At 45.2% G+C, this 19,882-nt stretch overlaps 1 long non-coding RNA gene across 2 annotated transcripts in view; it reads left to right on the top strand.

Annotated features, from left to right (window-relative positions):
- LOC102011575 overlaps positions 1 to 19,882 on the top strand; it is a 53,186-nt gene that overhangs the window by 12,733 nt on the left and 20,571 nt on the right. Inside the window, exons 5-6 of one of the 2 annotated variants that reach the window (XR_261564.2) lie at positions 10,848 to 10,929; positions 12,244 to 12,325. This is a non-coding gene — a long non-coding RNA (uncharacterized LOC102011575). Of the gene's footprint in view, positions 1 to 10,847; positions 10,930 to 12,243; positions 12,326 to 19,882 lie in introns of those variants that run through there. The other variant, XR_001234705.1, reaches the window with a different exon arrangement.

Raw genomic sequence — 19,882 nt, forward strand, 5'->3', positions numbered from 1 at the left:
GGAGAGAGCTGGAACACTAATGGGAGAAGCTGGTGAATGGCAGCATTTCTTCCCAGAGATAGGTCTAAGTCCTAGTACAAGCAGGATATGCACTGTGCCTTTGGCTCAGTAGAAAGCAACATACTTTACCTGGCCACCATGAAGAATGCTTTGCTTACCCAAGAGTTAGAGCTGCCTGAACAGAAAGTGCTGACCATTTTGTTCCAACCCTGCGTCCTCCACCTCTCCAAAAGTGCTATTTTTTTCAGGTAGCCAACACTCCTCTGCTGCTGCTCTGTAGAGGACGAGGCCCTCCTTTTTCACCACTGCAATCTAAAAAGCAGATGGGAGAGAAATCTAGTAGCAGCAGAGAGACGACACTGTTGGGAGACGGAAGGTGGCTGGCTGGCTTGGGAGGGGGGTTGGGTTGGAAGTGGGTGGACGAAGAGACAAAGGAAGCTCATGCTGATGTTATGCACATGGCAGGAAGTTGTGTGGTGCCCGAATTGTCCTGAAAGCCAGCTGTTGTGTCTGGCCACTAGGTTTGGCCCCAGAGATTAGTCCTCATAGCATCTTACCCTTTATGGATAAGGTGGCCGCCTCTGGCATGAGCTAACTCCTTTTGTTTCTTTTATTTGTGGTTAGTGCTCCTCACTTCCATTTCTTACCTGCCTCCCTGCCATGTTTGGCTGATGGAAAGAATGCCCACATGTTTTGGATATGGGCCCTGGAAGTGGAGGGGGAACAGAAAACACACGTGAATAATCATTTTGCCCACCTTTCTACTCCTCTTTTTCCATGTGCTGAAGATTACTTCTGGGGTGGAATAGGCCGGTGTTCTTCTAGACTCTTTTATCTGTTTGATTTACTGGTCTAGTACAGTGCCTGGTACAACATAGATGCCAATAAATGAAGTACAAGAAAACCGGACAGTTTTAGCACCACGGAATTAGGACTATGAACCTTGTGAGGACACTAAAAGCAGTTTCTCCCAGGGCTTTGCTCTAGGGTGATGGAATTGAGGTCTAGATAGAATAAAGTGTTGACATGAAATGTGCAACTTCTATTCTCCACCATTTCCCACATCCATTACAAGTGAGAGAGACTAGTGTGGTGGATCAGAGTAGTTCAGTGTCTTCATGTGTAACAGGGAAATAATGCCTCCTTGAAAGAGTTTTGGGAGGATTAAAAGAGGGGATGCTTATATAAATCATCTACTAGAATGCTCAGTAGACTGGGCATGATGGTACATGTCTGTAATCCCAGCACTTGGGAGGCTGAAGCAGGAGGATTGCCATGAGTTCAGGGCCAGCCTAGGCTACATAGTGAGTTCAAGGCCAGCCTGGACTATAAAGCGAGACCCTGTCCAAAAAGAAAAAAAAGAATGCTCAGTAGATGCATTGAGCATAGTAGGTGCTTGATGATAGTTTATAATAACAATTATCAAGAAGTAAGGAATACCACATGCAGTTTGCCTGCATACTAAGGATAATTTATCTATGACCCTTGGCTGGCTGGTTTATTTCTCCTAAACCCTTTTCCTCCCATTTACCATTCATTTAAAAATTCAGTGAACTATATTTTGTACCTACCTTGTGTCATGCTCTGAGCTAGATTCTGAAGATGTATTAATGAAGAAAACAGCTGGGTATGTGGCACACACCTGTAATCCCAGCACTTTGGAGGTTGAGATAGGAGGGTTGCAATGAGTTTGAGGCCATCCGGGGCTACATAGTGAGTTCAAGGACAGTCTAAACTACATAGTGAGACCCTGTCTTGAAAAAGGAAGAAAGAAAAGAAGAGAAAAAGAAAGGAAACAGATATTATTGGCTGCCAATGCCCTTGCTGCTCCCGGCAGAGAAGACAGCGTACATCCAAAGATGTTCCCTCCTCGGTCTCTTCATTCCTCTCTGGCCATGGCAAGAGCCACTCTTCATGTCATACAATCCATGATGGCAGGAACTTGACTCTGCTGGATTAGCGGCATCCACAGTATGTGAGACCCAGAGTTGCTGTTCCTTTTTTCTGGAATGTTCTTCACTTAGAGTTTTGTTGGGCTTATACTTCTTCACTTGCTCTGCTCAAATGGTGCTCCCCCTGTGGAGACTGTTCGTTACATCACTCTGTTCTATTTTCTTCATGGTACTGATCAATGTCCAAAAATATTTTATTCATCCGATTCTTTACTTGTTTCTAGGCTTTATCTCCCGGGATGTAATCTCCATGAAATCAGGGAACCATCTATGACTTTTTACAGTTGGCACCAACTTTGCATAAAAGGGAGCTGGCGTAATATAGGGACTTGATACATGTGGGTCATTGATTATCTTTATAATCTGTCTCCAGACTTCTAGAGCTCCCTTTTGGCATCTCCTAGATCTCCTGAGAGATAGATTTTTTGGTTACCAACTGATAAGGGATTCATGTGACAACAGAGTCAAAGAAAACAGCCACAACCAGCAGAGTTGACAGTGCCCTTTTTAGAGCTGGCATGGAGCACTTGATAAAAATACAGTGAGAGATCAGAGCACAATGAATCATATTTGGGAGAAAATTTCTTTTGAAAAGCCCAGGGTAGGTCATGTTTTTTTCATGCTTGTCAACTAGGCTGAATAATTTGCTTAAAATAAACGGATGAGAATGTTTAAGTTGCTATGTAAGGGGAATCAAACAGACTCCTGGCTCCGTGTGCAACATGTCTCAGCCTCTGAAGGGTCTGGCTTGGGTGGTGGTGAGCTTTGGGGCTGAGGTGGTGGTTTATGCATTTAGACAGGTTCAGTGTCTTCTTGGCTTCCATGCAAGATTTCTAAGGCATCAGCACATTAGCCAATTTCTAGTGCAAACAGATTTGATCCATCACTGAGCCTGAAAAAAAGCCCTACATCTACAATGTATCAGGTTCTCAAACATGAACCAAATGAGTTAATATCATCTCATCACCGTCTTTATTAAGCCTTTGTTATGCCAATCTTGGCTAATGATGTGCCTCTGTCAAAGGTCTTTTAATAAAGTAAACGTTCTTTTATGTAACCTCTCCTGGGAGAACTCTGTGGCTTTGAAAGTGCAGAGAACAGCAGTGTCCAGAATATAAGTGACTAGGATACCCCACAGTGCTTGGCGTGGGATTTCATAGCAGACCAGGGACAGCTCGGTATTTGTGGTGCAGGCTTTGGAGGCAATAAACACAGGAAGCTAGGGTTGGGTGTCTGGTAGGCCATTGAGCAGGAGGAGGCTTTGGTGCCTCAGATAGTACCGGCATGATGACTATCATACCACCATGGTCAGTTCAGTTCTCAGCTTAGGGCCAAAGCCACAGCACAGGGACAAATGGAGGAGACCCACACAGACAGCCTGATTCTCTGTCTCCGTCTGTTTACAAATGGATGTGAGGCTCAGGGAATCCCACATTTGTGTTATTGGTGGTTTTAAAGCTTGCTCACCAGGCTCACCCTGCTAAGGCAGAACCCAGATTCCAAAATTTTCTCCCCTTCCTCTTTTTGTCAAAAATTTCCCTGCAGTCACCTAACCACTTTGCTGTGAGGAGCTGGTAGACAAAGTTGTACTAATATAGTAATGACTTATTTGATAAGTAGCTCTTAAGATGGCTCCCTCTGATTCCTGCTTCCTGGTATTCACAGCCTTGTGCAATTCTGTTCCCTGAGTCACTTGTCTCAAGGAACAGAATATCTCAATGTTAAGGCAATGTCAGTTCTGGGATTAGATTATGAAAGATTCCTGTAATTTCTGCATTGCTACTATGGTACTCTTTGTATTGCTTTCCTAGCTTGGGCAAGGCAGGGGCTGATATTGGAGAAACCTGCATGTAGAGGAGCTGAGACCTGCCTTCTGAGAGCAGCCAGTGGGAGGCTGAGGCTCTCTGTCCACTTGCCTGCAACCACCACCAGCCACGTTGCTTTCAGTTAAGACTGCCTTCTGGGAGATGCTGGGGCATTGGCGGGGCTGGGCTGCATAAACTGCACCCCGATGCCTGCCCCCCAGGAGCTATGAGATAATGTAGGCTGTGTCAAGCCACCAAACTTGCAGTGATTTGTTGTGCAGCAATAGATAACTTGTACAACTGACATTGTTTTCATGAGATACCTGTTTTGGGGACCATCTACAATCACAGGCCATGGCCTCTTTATTAGAGAAATGCATCTATGCCCATGGTGGCCAGCAGGTCAGGCCATACAGGACATGGAATATCAATAGGGAAAGGGCTAGTGTTTGTTTTTGAGGTTTTTCAAAAGAACACTACTTTGTTCTGCTGTGTGGGTTTCTGTTTCTCAACTGTGTTCCTCTGAAGGCAGCCTGGTCCTTCTCAAGGGTTGTGCCATCCTGTTCTGCAGAGGCAAAAGCACTTCACCCTCCCTGGGTTTCATGCTGACAGCCACACGAATGGCTTTCTGCCTCTTTGTTTGGCAACTACCAATCTGGGCCTCTCTTTTCCTTGTAAGTGAATAATCCTTCAAAATGGGACAGCATGCTATAGCCAAACTGCCCACTAAAGTGGTTCAAAGCGTTGTCTTTGGAGCCATGTCCCCTGTTTCGGTCATGTGTCATTCCTTCCTAGTGGTGTGAGATAACCTCTAGGCATCTCTGTTCCCTCATTGCAAACTGGGATTAAGATCATACCCAGTTGGACATGATTATTACAAAGAGGAAATGTAAATCTCTTAGGACTCTGCACCTAGTGAGTACTTAGTAAATACTAAGTATTGAGTTGAGTGATAGGGATTATTATGGCTTGCACTAATTCTTTCCTAAAACACCTGACTGTCCCCAAAGCTCTGATGGCAGAACACAGGTTCTGTCTCTGGACTTGTATCTTTGTGTCAGGGGTGAGGCTTTCCCACAGAAGTGAGGAAGTGCCTGTGTCCCAGATTGCTGTCCCTTTCTGTAGCACCCTGCCTTTCTTCTTCACATATGTCAGGAGAAACTGAGACTTCTTCCCAGCTCTCCTCCCACCGCTGGGACTGGAGAGGATCATTTCTCCTTTGGGGACCTCAGTTTCCTCATATGTGAGTTGAGGCTAAAAAAGCAGCTTAATATTCCTCAAGGGGTTGTAGTAAGAACTAAAGGAATGAGACTTTGAAGAGCATTAGGAGATCATCTGACATTTCAAAGTGAATTTAGAATGTAAAATTGAGGGCAGAATTTGTCAAAGCCTTGAGAAGAAGAAAAAGAAGAAGGAGCAGGAGGAGGAGGAAGATGAGGAGGAGGAGAAGGAGAACAAGAAGAAGGAGAAGGAGGAGAAGGAGGAGGAGGAGGAAGAAGAGGAGGAGGAGAAGGAGCAGAAGGAGAAGGAGAAGGAGCAGAAGGAGAAGGAGCAGAAGGAGAAGGAAAAGAAGAAAAAGAAGAAGATGAAGAAGAGGAGGAGGAGAAGGAAGAAGAAGAAGAAGGAAGAAGAGGAGAAGAGGAGGAAGAAGAAGAAGAAGGAAGAAGAGGAGAGGAGGAGTAGTAGTTGGAGAAATAAGGAAATGAAAAACAAAATCCCAGGCCTTGTTCTTCTCATTCTGGTCACCAGAAAGTGTAGCAATCACTGCTGTGTCCCTGCAGGACAGTGGGTGCTGGAGGCAGAGTCTGGGTTGAATCCATTTCCAGGCTCAGAACACAGGAAGCACTCGGGCACATTCTTTGTTGAATGAATGTGTTAGGTACCTGCAGTCACAAGTGACAAACAGGGTCCCCTGGAACATAGAGATCTGGTGGCCAGAGGCACTGAGTGCTGGCCAGTGGCCCTTCTAGCCAGGGCTCAGGCTTCTGCTATGCCGAGGCTGCCATGAGATTCCATCCCAGCTGTGGTCCTGTAGGTGGCAGAGGCCTGGGCCCAGGGCAGTGGGCAAGCTGGGTGATTTATCTAGCCCTGTCTGTGCTAGGAGGCATGAGGTAGCATTTCTAACCAGAATGCCAAGGTCTTCCTCAGGCCTGTCTCAGCGTGGGCTAACAGGTAGACATTCTGATGGTGACATGTACTTGGGCTCATCACACAGTCCAGTGCATAAGAACCGGGGCTTTCAAGGTGACAGGTCAAGGTCAGCAGGAAGGGTGCCCTGAAAAAGCCCTGGACGGAGGTCTGATGAAAGTCTCTGTGCCTATGGGTCCCCAGGCAGACAGCTTGTGACTCTCTCCCTGCTCTTGTCACACTAAGTATAAATAGCACCGTGTGACCTCTCAGAGACAGACCAAGTGTTCAGGAGATGTAGAGCCTTGGTACCTGGAGCTGGAAGCAGGTTGGGGCTAAATGAGTAGTTAAGTAAACAAGTGAGTGACAAACGCACACAGAAGAGTGTAGAGGAAGCAAGCTCAGGTATTCTGAAAGTCTCAACCTCCTGCCTTGTCCTGGGCCAATCACTTCCCTTTCTTTGATCCTCGATTTCATCCTCTGTACGGATGGGGCCAGCTTAGAGCGAGTTTCAGTCCGGGGGGTCCAGAGGTCACATCAGGTGGTTTTGTTTGGACAGCATTAAAATTTTAAATTATAAATTTAAAGAGCACACACACTGTCCGGGTGCACCTCTTGTTAGCATTGAATTTACTGCCCATGCTCCATGTGCTTGGGCCCCCCAAAATATTTGGGTTTGCTAACCTTGGAACCAGAAGCCTCTAAGTGCTCATCTGCTTTACCATGATAGAGTTCTATTTCATAAAGAGACAATAAATGGAACAAAGCAAGAAAATCATAGAGGGAAAGGAGAGAGAAGAAAAAGGAGAAATTGGATGAAAATGACAGGGAAGTGGAAAAAAGATTAGGACAACAAAAGTTCTGTTTCTAAGATTCATCCAACCTGTTTCTTGAGTCAATTTATGGCCAAAGATGGTCCTGCGAGGGAACCCTGTTGCCTGCATTTCTAGGGACTGTTAAGAAGCTCAGCCGTGGCTGGGTCTGGACACCTGTCTCACTCCATAAGGACCAGACCTCCTCTGAGGGTCAGGAAACCCTTCAGATCCAAGTCACTTTGGAGCTGGCACAGCTGCCTCTGGGGTGCCTCCTGGCCACCAGGGTCCAGGTGTTTCCACACCCCCAAATCCAGGAGGAGCTCAAGGCTGGGAGCAAGAGTGGCAGGGCCAGAAGCTTCTGTAGTCCTGGCCGTGGTGCTGAATTATTAATGTTCATTTCAGTTATCCTTCAGTTCAGCAGAAATATGACAAAGCAATCTCGGATAATGAAATCACCCACATTTTCTGCTGTTCACAGCAGGTTTTCAGGGGGCACATTCTACCCCCACCTTCACAGTGCTGATTGAGTTACATGTTTATGGGTAGGGGCGTAACTCCTGTGTTATTGATCGGTGTGTAGTACATAGATTAGAGTGACCTGAGGACCCTTCTTCCAGCAGGTCGTGACTTCACATGGCTAGCTGGTGGAAGAGCGACCTGTGCCAAATAAACAGCTGTCATTTCTCACAGGGTCTCTGGGGGATGTCAGGAGGACACGCAGGCTCCGTCCAGCCTGACCAATCTTCATTTTTCTTCCTGCTCCTCTCTCTCAATCTACCTGTCACTGAGCCTTCACGTTCCGAATGACACCTAAGCACTTTGATAAGGAGAAGGGACTTGCTTCTTTTCAGCCTTTCCCTCTCTCCTCTCTGTCATTTCTCTGTTGACCACTTAATGTTAAAAAAAAAAAAAAGCCCTCAAAATCTAAGCAACTAGAAAACTGCAATTACCATCAATCACTCGGAAACTCCAGGACCTCAAATCAAGTATAGCAGATTTGCCAATGGGCTGATGCTGACACTCAGATATGTTTTATTTCTTTATGATGCACAAACACCTCCAGGTGATTAAAAATACCCACATGAGGTGCTTACATTTCAAAGTTGGAAACATGACATAAAAATTCAGAGGGATGACTGCTGCTGGACTACCAGAGAACCTGGCCTCTTAAGCACACACACTAGCAACTGTCTAGTGATGAAACTTAAGTGTCACTGTATTTTATGTTTCTTTTTCAATTCTTTGAACATTTGCGTTATATGCCACCTTACAAAAAGCAAAAACAGGTTATCCTATATACCCAAAGAAGGCAGAAGAACTTGGTGGGTTTTACCATAAGTTGAATTCACATAACATTGTTTCTTATGTCTTCTTAGTATTGTTTCTTTTGAAATATTAATAGCTAGTAGATCATGTATTTTCCATGACTCTAATCTTAAACCTTTCTAGCAGATATTAACACCCCTACCCAAAAGGATAAAGATTACTTTCCAGGTTGCAGTAGAGTGAGTGGGTCAGTGCCACCCTGGGGTGGGGAAGAATTAAGCTGAGAGGGTTGTGGTGTGGAAAGGGTACATGCACTCATACAAGCCTTGATTCTAATGGTGACACTGGTAAAACCTGGCAATTCTTCGCTATTGGGTAAAACTATTGGCTAATACTTGGTCATTGTGTGTGTGCCAGTCACACTGAGTTTTGGAATGTTCTTTTCAAGTCTCCTTCGCTTCCCCTAACAAACCCAGATTAGTGATGGGATTCTCTCCTCCTCAGACTTCACTGTATCCTTGGGGCTGCAGGATGCCTTTATGAAGCTGGCTTAGTCCCTCATGTCTTTGGCTGGGGCCAGAGATGAGCAGTTGGTTTGCATGGAGTCCAGGCTTGCAGGCTGCTATGCCTGCCTCCTCTTCTGGATTATGAACATAAAATGACAATAAATACATAAACATTACCCTTTTGAAAACTCAGGACTAAGCAGGGGTGGTGGTGTTGGCTTGTAGTTCTAGCTGAGGAGCTGGGGGAGGAGGATCATTTGAGCCAGACAGGGCACCATAGTTAGACCTCATCTCTTAAAAACAAAATTGGATGAAAACTCAAGACTGGTTCATTGGCTCCCTGACATTTGGTGGTGTAAAAATGGCTTTGGGAAAGCAATCAAACACATAGAGAGAAGACAAGGAAAGGCAACATTCACAGAAATATTGGGAGATAAATCGCTGTTCTCCTGGAAGAATCTCCTGGGAGGTCACCTTGTGCAGGCCTCTGTCTTGGAGCAGACTGGCTGTGGCCCCACCTTGTCAGCGTGGAGACCGACTCTCTCTGCAGGAGGCCCATTCCACAGCTCCTCCCCCAGTGCCCCTGTGGGCCTGGCATGGATGTCACATCATCTGACAGCAGCCCAGGCCTGTGCTTTGCTTTGGGCTGTGAGCTTCCAACCACCCCACAAAGGCTCCTCGCCTCCCCGGCGAACAGCTCTTTCTCAGTTGCCTATGATCAGCTTCTCAGAGCACCTCTGGCTTTTATTTTCTCCCCATGAACATGATCTATTTGTCCCATTCATCCCAAAATAGCCAGGCCCAACCATCCCATACTGCCCAGTTCCTGTGTCACTCAAAACCAGGGCCCTGCAGGAGCTCCAAACTCTTCTTCCTGTCCCTGTCTCTGCTTTAATAAGCACACCTCAGGCTTCCGTCGCTGCCTTTCCTCCAGATTCATGAGTTGGCAGCTTCGGTAGCAGCCCCAGATCCTGCAGATAAATCTCCCCCAAGCTGTCACCATGGATAGAGGGGAGCGGCTTAGTCAGATCCTTGGAGAGATGACTGTGGAGGTGGCAGATTTATCATTTGCCCTGTCCCCTAGGATGTCACCTCTTTGACCTTCAGGATGGAGCAGAGGTCAGTGTTTTTTTTCTGTGAGGGACCTACTGGCGCAGGCACTGCCTCCAAAGATTCCCTCCTCACCTTGTCCTCAGTGACAAATGAAGAGCTTGGTGCCCTTTGTCCTCAGTGACAAATGAAGAGCCTGATCTTGGAATATGGGAGGTGAGGGGCACTTTGGCTCCCCAAGGAAGGAGTGACCATGCTGCTGGCCTTGCTGAGGACTCACTGCCACTGAACGAAGCACACAGTTCTCCAGTCTGCCCTCCAGGGTCACTCTGGGTTAATTTTAGATGCTTCCATGGCCCCGGATGGGCCACACATTTTTCCTCCTTAGCCATGTCCAAGGCTCTTGTCTTGCGCAGCCTCAGCGCCTTCCCAAGCGAAATTGAGACATGTGCTTATGACAGTGTGTCTCCATGAAGACAGATTGCTCTCCCTCCAAGGTCAAAGCTCCCGCTGGCCAGGTTCTTTGGCAAACAATTCGTCAAACAGGGCAGCGGGCAGCAGACAGTCAGCTCTCAGGCCCCTGGCCGGCCGGCTCGTCAAAACCTTCCCCAGGATCCCTGTGCCCTGTAGAACTTTTCTCCTTCCACTGTCTGTCTGGGCCTCCCCTGCCAGCCCTTCTCCCTCCCAACACAGAGGGATGAGTTGGCACAGTCTCAGAAATGATGACAGGGACCCAGAAGGCAAAAGAAATCTTCTGCAGGAATTGGGAAATTTCTCAGTTATTTTACAAGGCAAGAGTCATGGTCCCTTGTGAGGTTTAAAAAAATGAGAGTGAAGATGCTGCCTGCTGCCTCTGTCTGTGTGCAGCAACAGGAAGAGCAGCCTGCTCTCCACGGGCCTGCAGCACAGCGGCTGGGGCCAGGCAGCCATCCTTTCTGAATGCCTTCATTGTTCATTGAGTAAGCTCCTAGCATTGGCCTTGCATGCAGTCCCTGCCCTTGTGGGGCTTACAGTCTTACAGAAAGTGTCAGACTGTAAAGCAGCAAGAGAAAGAAGTAGGAAACAGTGAACTTAGAAAAGTATAAGGAACATTATTCTTACAGGAAGTCCCAGAGGTCCCGTGGCCCTAGGTGTTTTGCCTCCAGCTGTGCAGGTTCTTTTGGAGTCTTTTGTCCCTCCGTGTGAGTGGGGGCTGCCGGCATACTTTTAGGGAACAGAAGCTGTCAAAAGTGATGAGATGCTACTTCCTAGATGACGAAAGTCTGTCTTTTGCCTTGTTTGTCATCTCTCTCTCTCTCTCCTCAATCTGATGGGTGCCGGCTGCAGCCCTGTGAGAGGCCTACGGGGCAAGCAACTGATGTCTGCAGCCGACAGCCAGTGAGGACCCCAGTGAAACCCACTAACACCGGTAAGTGAGCTGGGAGTGGATTCCCTCCCATCTGAACTTCGAGATGATCACAGCCTCAGCCAGCATTTGATTCCAGCCTGTGTGAGACTCTGAGCCAGGAGACCCAGGGGAGATAGAGGACTCAGGGAAGCAGAAGCCAGATCCTGGTCCTCACAGCAACTTAAGATAATGAGTGTTTGCAAGCTGCTTAGTGTTGTGTCTTTCTGTAAGGATGAAGTACTAACACGGGTATCCAGTGGAGTTTTCTGATGAAGATTTGCAGAGGAAACCCTGTCCAAGTGGAGTGGCCAGGAAGGGCCCCCAGGCATAGCATTTAAGAGGAGAATGGGAGATAAGCAGTGCTGGGCATGCACAGCTAGAGGAACAGAATTCCAGGAGGAGGAACAGTGCCTGTAGAGACTCCAGGAATGGACTTGGGTTATTGTAAGAGTTCAGACTGGAATAAACTTGGGTTATTTTAAAGAGTTTTAGCAGTGCTATCCAGAGTACTATCCAGATGCTCTGTTTGCCCTTTTATTTTCATTGTTTTTCTTTCTCTGCTCAACTTTGAAAAGTAGCTATTTTTATCCCATCCCATTACTGGGAGCACTGAGGTAGATTTCAGCCACTGGCCAGAGTTCCCACAGCTGGAAAGGGCAGGGTTGGGTTCAGGGTTAGATGTTTCTGAATCCGGAGTGTATATGATCCCTCTACCTTGTAATATCACATGACTATTCAACCACTAGGCAGAGCCCCTGCTTCTGCTTTTGGCTATGCCCTCGGTATGCACAGCTCCTGTTCTGAAGTACGAGGTGTGATAAAAATATAAAGTGAATGTTGGGATTTTGAAAATTATTATAGTAAAAGACACATTGCCGTTAATCCCCCTCAGAGTATCCCCTTGCTTTGAACACACTTAGCCCATTGTTCTTGCCACTTTCTGAAGCACTTCTGGAAGTCCTCTCTCCTGGCTTTACACAGTGTGATCAAAAACATGGTGAATGCTGCTGACTGCTGTTCAATGTAAAGACAGAGGTGTACAAACAGTACAGTCTGTCCTCATCCACCGTATCTTCCAGACCCGGCACTGTGACTTCTGGCCCTTCCCAGGAGTCAAAATGACCCTGAAAGGTAAACATTTTTAAGTGATTGAGGATCTCAAGGCAGCCATGACAACACAATTAAAGATGAGGAAGAAGACTTCCAGAATTGTGTGAGGGAAAGTATTTTGAGTGTGTTGATGCCAATGTATATTTTTTTGCTGTAATACATCTAAAAAGTTTTTGAAACACTCACCCTATTTTTTGATCACGCTTTGCCAATCACTTTCTGCAGGGAAGAAGGGTTGCTGACAGCCAACATTTCCCCAGGACATTTGCTCTTCATACAAATGCCACAAGACAGCTGGTGGTGAGGGAAAAGTATTATTATTGTACCCATTTGAAGACATGAAGGGTTGTGGTTGTGGTTCAGTGGTTGGCGTGCATACTGCTCTGGGTTCTACCGCTAGCACCACATACACACATATACACACACACACATACACACACACACACACACACACACACACACATACACACACACAGAAAATGAAGCTCCAGAACAAAGGCATATTTTAGTAAAGAACAACGTAAGATCAGGACTCAGACTCTGACCTTATTCTCACCTCTTTCTTCTACCCCACGTAACCCTGGGGTCCTGATATACTTGAGATGCTGCTAAGAAGAGTGGAGAACCCTTTCCAAAGTCAGGAACACTCCTACATAACCCAGTCCTTGGATCACACTAGAGTTTTATGGATCACTGTCCTTCAAATTAGGGCACATGTATACAGTAATCCTCGCAAAGCAGCTGAATGTGGGATAATCATTTATGATACGTGAAAGTCTTTAACTTTTTACCATTGGCTTCATTTAAATAACTAGACTTTCTGGTTCATTACTCTTAAGAACTTGAGGAACAACCCAAATTGCAGGGCCATTTATATCTCTCAAAGTGAGCAATTTACCTTTTATTACTTACTTAATTCTTATTACCCTTTTGGTCTTTGTTTAAATGTGACTTCCTCAAGAAAAGCCTTGTCTGATTTTTGGACCTGTATTAGGTTTCCCACGTGAAACTCTCACAGCACACCAGAAACCTCCTTCTTGTCTCCAGCCACAAAACATAATATATCACCAGGGAGTCCATTTACTCACTGTCTGGTCCTACACCAAGCCTGAAGCTTATGCAGCAGAGCAGATCTATTTACAGACTAGTACAGAATCTCTGCTTTACACAGTATAGGGGTGAAGGGAACTTTCCTCTGCCCTCTGAGGGTTCCATGACTGAGTCAGACAGTAGACCAGTTAATAGGAGAAGAGGCATACAAATGTATTTATGTGCAAACATGCAGAAATTATACAAAGTCTGAAAGATGGGCCACATGTTCGAAGCTTAAGTAGCACTCTGAGCTACAGGAAGAAGTAGAGGGGATGGTGACACATGAGAATAGGGGCTTGGGGTCCTCTGTGGGAGGTATAGCCCAAGGGAGTGTGGGAGCCATGCATGGTGAACAATCTGTTTTGCTATGTACATGCAGTCTCTAAGCAAAGCCCTCTGACAAATAGATGGCTGATTGTGGTGAAGTTGCTCTGGGCCAAGTATCAGAGCTGTGGTCCCTTTTCCTGTGAGTTCATCTTCCCTGCTTTATCACCAGGAGATGATCCTAGACAATTGCTTCCTTTTTCCAGGAATCGCCTTCCTCTGATGAGGGAACTTCAGAGAAAGCCACTCCCTGCGCTTTGCTTAGGGAGGGAAAGAGGATGCAGAGATGGGAACAGGACTGAGGGATGATCAGAGAGAACTTAAGGCTGCTTTTTTAGTTCTAAGTATTCAGCATGTCAGGCAAATCCTTTGGGATATCATTTTCTGGGCCCCTATAAGTATTAGTAACTTGGTAGGGCCCTCACGAATTTTGTTGACTTGAAGTGATGCAGTTTGATGGGCTTGTGTACAGCACTGGCTTGGCATGCACTGGAAAGTAAAAGAAGATGAAATGATGCCCATCACAGACAACCTTTGAGGGGCACTGCTGAACTATGGGCAAGTACCAAAGGAAGGGATCTCTTCAAGGTGGAAGAGACATTGCACTTCCAACTCAAATACAGTAACAGTAGTAGTGGCTGCTGTTTACCAAGCACTTACTATATTTTCCTATTTGAAAAATGTGATTTGTGAATTTGCTTGTCCTCCTTGTGTAGGCACCATGCTGACCTTCACTGTATCTTTCCAATGCTAGTAAATGTACTGCTGAAGGAAGCCCCCACAAATATTTTGTTACATGGTAAGCCGTTGCAAGTCATGATTTGAGACAGTTTACCAGAGCTTGCTCACATGGGAGTGATAAGGTGACCAGTTTGTCCTGGCTGGCTTGAGACTGTCTAGTGTTAAAACCGAAAATCTAGCATTCTAAGAACCATCCCTCAGGCTCAGCCAAACAGGGTGGTTAGCCATCCTAGAGAGGGAAAGTAGTCAGTGACTAACAAACCAGGATTTATAAACAAGGGGAGAAAAGAGAGGGGGAAGACAGGGAATCTGAGAAAGGTAGATCTTGTTCACATTTGGTAGGGGTGTGTGTGTGTGTGTGTGTGTGTGTGTGTGTGTGTGTGTGTGTTTGTGTTGGGCAGAGGAGGAAGGTGGTAAACAGGTTCATTAGCAACTTGAAAAGAGGCCGGGCTGTGCCTTCTGTCCTTGAGTAGAGCAGAGAGTTATGTCACAGAAACAGTTTTCATTGTCTGTGGTTCTTACAGAAAACCTTGGGTCTGGCTGCATAGCCCGTGTGGCAGCTGCTGTGTGTGGTTGGCTGGATCCTGCCATCAATACCTCTACCTGAGCTGGGAACGCCTTCCCATTTCCCATATCAGAACTGCATAGCAGACTGTGCTAACTCCTGCAGGACAGTGTGCACACCACGCTTTGGAAGCTCAGAGCCAGGAGACCAAATTCCAAAGCAGGTGGAAAGGGAGGGCTTATTCTCCCTAGGTCTTGAGTGGACCGTCTCGGCCCTCAGTCACCTGCCCCAAATCGCACTGTTGTGGCTGCTTCAGTGTCCTCAACTGATCCAAAGCATTTACATTTCATGGTTATTTTGACTTTGGGGAGGAGCCAGAAGTCACATGGTGCCAGATCTGGCAAATAAGGAGGAGGAGGACATAGGATAATGTTTTTACGAGCCTACCTTTCTGTTGGATGGCACTCAGCAGGGGCAGTCTCCATATTTTTGATCACACTTCATAAAGACATGAAAGAGGATTTCCAGAAATGCTTGGGAAAGTGGCAAGAACAGTGAGATAAATGTGTTCAAAGTGAGGGGGAGTATTTTGAGGGGATTAATGATGATGTGTCTTAATGTAAAAAATTTGGTCCTTTAAACATTCATTGTATATTTTGATAACCCCTTGTAAATGTCACTGTGGGTCATTCATGAGGCTCTGGTGCTTGTTTCTAGAACTTATGGTTCCTTGAGGAAGTTCTGCCCACTCACATGTTGGCTGGTGAAGGTCACAGGGTTCTGAATGCAGAGTCTAGACACAGGTAACAATAACACTTTGCATTCCCAGGCAGCCACTGCAGATAAAGAAATGTGAAAACTAGTTTCTCAATGACTTAGAACACTTTCGGGGCCTTATGGATGGGGTGTGATTCCTAGATAAAACAGAATGTGGTCTCATTCTCCTGCAGGTCCCAGACATCTGAGTTTTCAGAAGAGTGTTTTGTATAGAGGGGGAGGTAGGAGCTAGGAAGCTGGACTCATCATTCTTGATTTGGATCAAATGCATCCCTTTCTTTTTTTTCTTTCATTTTAATTGGCAAATTATAGTTGTATATATTCATGGAGTACAAAGCGGTGTTATGATTTTTTTATTACATGAGAATGATTAAATCGAGCTAATTAACATATTCATCTTCTCAAATTTTTAACATTTTTGTGATCAAACATTTGAAATTTACTCTTAGTAAAATTTAAATGCACAGTGCTTAATTATTAGCTATATTCACCGTATTGTGCAATTGATCTGAAAAAAGAAACAAAGGGAAGAGCAAACAAACAAAAAAGGAGAAAGCAAAATAAACCTCAGACTCATTTCTCCCTAGATGAGATTTTATAATTTTTCACTACTATTACATCATTCTCTTTCCCTTGCCCAGCCTCCAGGACCAACCTTTTTACTCTCTGCTACAGTGAGTTCAATTTTTGTAGATTGTGCATATAATTAAGAATATGTAGTATTTGCCTTTGTAGGTTTGGCTTATTTCACTTAGCATAAGGTTCTCTAATTCCATCTGTATTGTCACAAAGGACAGAATTGCTTCCCATTTAAAGGCTGAATAATATTCTATTGTGAGTGTACCACACATTTTCTCTATCATTCATCCTTTGAGGGACACTTCGGTTGACTCTAAACTTGCTATGGTCAATAGTACTACAGCCAACAGAGGCCTGCATGTAGCTCTCCACCATGCGGCTCTTTGGTTTTTGTGTATTCATTTTTTACTCATTAATTTCTTTTTGCTTTGTGTATTTATTTGTGTTTTACATTCACTTATTCCTTTACTTCTGATTCTATCTCCCCTTACTCCTGCATGTTTTTACTGTGTTCAGAGTTGTGCTGGGTCTTTGCGGGTAACAGGTCAATGTGCCTAGGCCTAGAGAAGGCCTTTTGAAGGAGCTGGAGTTTCCCATGGGTTGTGGAGTCAGAACCGGTCAAGAATTTACCTTCCTTTCACTTCCTAGCATCTTTAATGAAGCAGGGAATGGGTTCCACTTGCCAAGTCCCGCTTCTGCTTGGGGAATGGGAAATGTATCTTTTGTTCCTCAGTAGTATGGAGCCCTGAGCATGAGACCTAAATAGCTCAGAGAATTTAATCACTCAACAAGCAGCTTTGCCTAAGAGCAGAAATAAGAACTGACACAGAGTCCTCTCTATGGGTAAACATAATTAGCCTGGCTATTATGCGCCCAATCCTCCCTAAGCCCCCATGCTCAGGCAGCTAAGGGAACTTAGCTTTTGGTGACTCTCAAGACCAAGAACCTTTTCCTGGGCTACAGTAATTTGATTTATCTCAGAAACAAGCTGATGTTACAAGGCTGGGTTTACAATTTCAATATGCGGAGATTAATTTACATGCAGAGCTAATTAGGCAACTGAAACACCCACTAATTGATTATTACATGAAAAAGAACACATTAATTTGGAGAAATACACTCTATAAGGTTGTACAATATTTGCAAACTTAATTGCCAAGTGGAAATTCCTCTTCTAGCGGTTAATAAATTTAACCAATTAACCTTTGCTGGAATGGTCTTTCGTTCCTGGAGTCCAGCAGCACTCATAGGGGATGCTTTGGTCTCTGCCTTTTCAAATGCAAAGTCAGAAAGGACAACAGCCATGTCTCTCTCTACACCTAGTGCGGGTCTGCCTGTAGGAAGAGCTCAAAACCAATGCTTGTACATAATCTAAAATCTATTGTGGTTATTTCCCGCTTATTTTTATTACAAGCATTTTGCTAGGTGACACTTCTAATAAGATAGTATTATTGTCCTCATTTTTAAAAGCTTAATGGCATTCATAGAAGCATGGTAACCATACAAAGTCGCAAAGCTAGCAAGGGGTGGAGTGGGGTTGTGACCCCATGTTTAATGCTTTGTCTCTATATCTACTCCATTCATTTATTGATTTCCCTTGTGGGCTCTGTTCTGTGTCCCAGGAAACAAGCTGACTAGCTGTATTTGTAGAGCAAGTATTTGTTATGAGATGAGTCCAAATGGCCTCCATTTTAAAAGGTCACCTCCACTGGTTTACCATGGTGCTGGATTCCTACGCAGAGAGTCATTCCTATGAGCTGGGGGGTGGGGCGGGTGGCAGGATCTTGGTATGTCCTGTGCTAAATGCAAACACCATCTACCTCTGCTAGGAATTGGTACTTTAGCACACGCTCATTTTTAAATGGTGTCACAGTGTACAGGCATCTAAGGGTATGGACATGGAACAGATTCGTTTTGACAAGTAAGACAGATAGTATAATTGGTGGCCCAGGCAGGGAAAGTCTCAACAGATAGACTGGGGATCCTGAGTGGGCAGTAGCACTAAAGCACTGGTACATGCACAGTTTTAAAGCAAAAAGGGTAGAAATTATGTACAAAAAGATATGGGATGAGTGTATTTCTATGTACCAAATGTGAGGCATAGGAAAGATTGTGCAATACTTCCAAGACTTCTATTTTCTTATCTTCTCTTTTCTTATCTAATGCCATCTTTTCAGACATGTGTGAGGCTTAAATGAGCCAGCACAAGGAAAGCTCTTAGGGTCTCAGGGGCTGGCTGAGACCCAGTGACTGATATTACTCCTGTTGTGAGTATCTTATCCCCCAACACTGGATGTAGAGGTGAGAGGCCTACATTCCAGTTTTGGGTCAGCTGCCAGAGCATTATGGGACCTTATTCAATACCCTCCTCCTCAGACCTCAGTTTTCTACTCTGTAAGAGAATGTAGGAGGACACAAAGGTCACTATCCAGCCTATTCATTTATTGATTCTGTCAATGATGATATCTTGAGAACTGACAGTGTACCAGGCGCAGTGCTAGGTACTGAGGCCATAGCTTTGAGAAACAAGGACCCTGCTCCTAGGGAGCTGATGCTACAGCAGAGGAAGCAGACAATACAGAAGTAAATGAGATAATCTCACATGGCAATAAGTTCTGTAAAGAACTGACCCAACACAAATCATTGTGTTTTCAATGTATTCTCAACAAAGAATGTCCTTCTCCACAGACTTTGGCTTGAGACTTTTTTTGTCCTTGTGGATTCTTTTTCCCATTCTATGTAGAAAAAATGTGATTAAAGGTCTCGTGTTGCCTTCCACATGTTGCAGCCTTCCAGAAAGAGCCTGTTGGTTTCTTCTCAGTTCTTATACTTGATGTCCTTGGCTGGGATTCTGACTGACTGGTCCAAGTTCTGATTGGTTCATGTTGGATCAGGTGTACTGTGCTTCAGTCAACACTAGGCTGAGCAGTGTGTATTCCATTGGGCAGACAAGGCTGCTGTAAGCAGGGAAAGAGAAGGCAGAAGAACCAGTGCCTAGAGAGCAGAGGTGGGAACAGCCAACCCAACAGAAGTTCACCATACTGATGGACCAGCCTCATGGCATCCAGTTGGCTTTGCGGGTGGAAGTAACTCCACAGGAAAGATAGTGAAGTATGCTGGAAATCATTCTGGATATAGAATCTGAAGACTTGACTATTGGTGTCAGTTCCACCACTGACCTGATGTATGGGCTTGGATAGATAATTTACCCCCAATGAACCTCAGATTCTTGAATGAGAAAGTAGGGTAATAATACTGGAGTTATTGTGACATTTAGATAAAAGCAAGAATAAGAAGGAGCTTAGAAAATTTTGCAGCAAGTAGTTATGTTTGGAGCTTGTGGAGAAGAATATATGTTCAGAGATGAGAGGAAGGGACTTTCTGGAGAGCGCTGCAGAATCCTTTCTCATGGTGGGGGCCAGTTCTGCTCCCCTCCATTATCTCGGGCCACAGCATACCCTGGGGTCTTGTTTCAAGAGGAAACAGTGGAGTAGCTTTTCCAAACTTTCCTTTCCTCTGATAGTCAGAACCTCGGCACCACCCATTCAAGCCCATCTTACATGCAAGCCTCAACTATCATGACAAAGTGACAGATTTTCACTGGCATTTCTGTTTCCTCATGTTTGTATTTTATTTTATTTGGGGCTTTAAAACCATCTCACCCAGGGTTAAAGAACAACTGGCTAGATCAACAGCAAAAATCTCCTCAAACTCCTCAGGAAGTCAGACTTTCTGGAAGGAGGCAGCACACATGTAGAGATGTGCTGGGGTTTCTGCCTCCTTCCCTGCTGCTGCACATCTGAGTCTCTTGTCTGATTCACTATTGGGACATCTGCATTTGTGTTT

Source organism: Chinchilla lanigera, unplaced genomic scaffold (genome assembly GCF_000276665.1).
Source record: "Chinchilla lanigera isolate Chin_1 unplaced genomic scaffold, ChiLan1.0 scaffold00032, whole genome shotgun sequence".
Classification (NCBI taxonomy): Eukaryota; Metazoa; Chordata; class Mammalia; order Rodentia; family Chinchillidae; genus Chinchilla; species Chinchilla lanigera.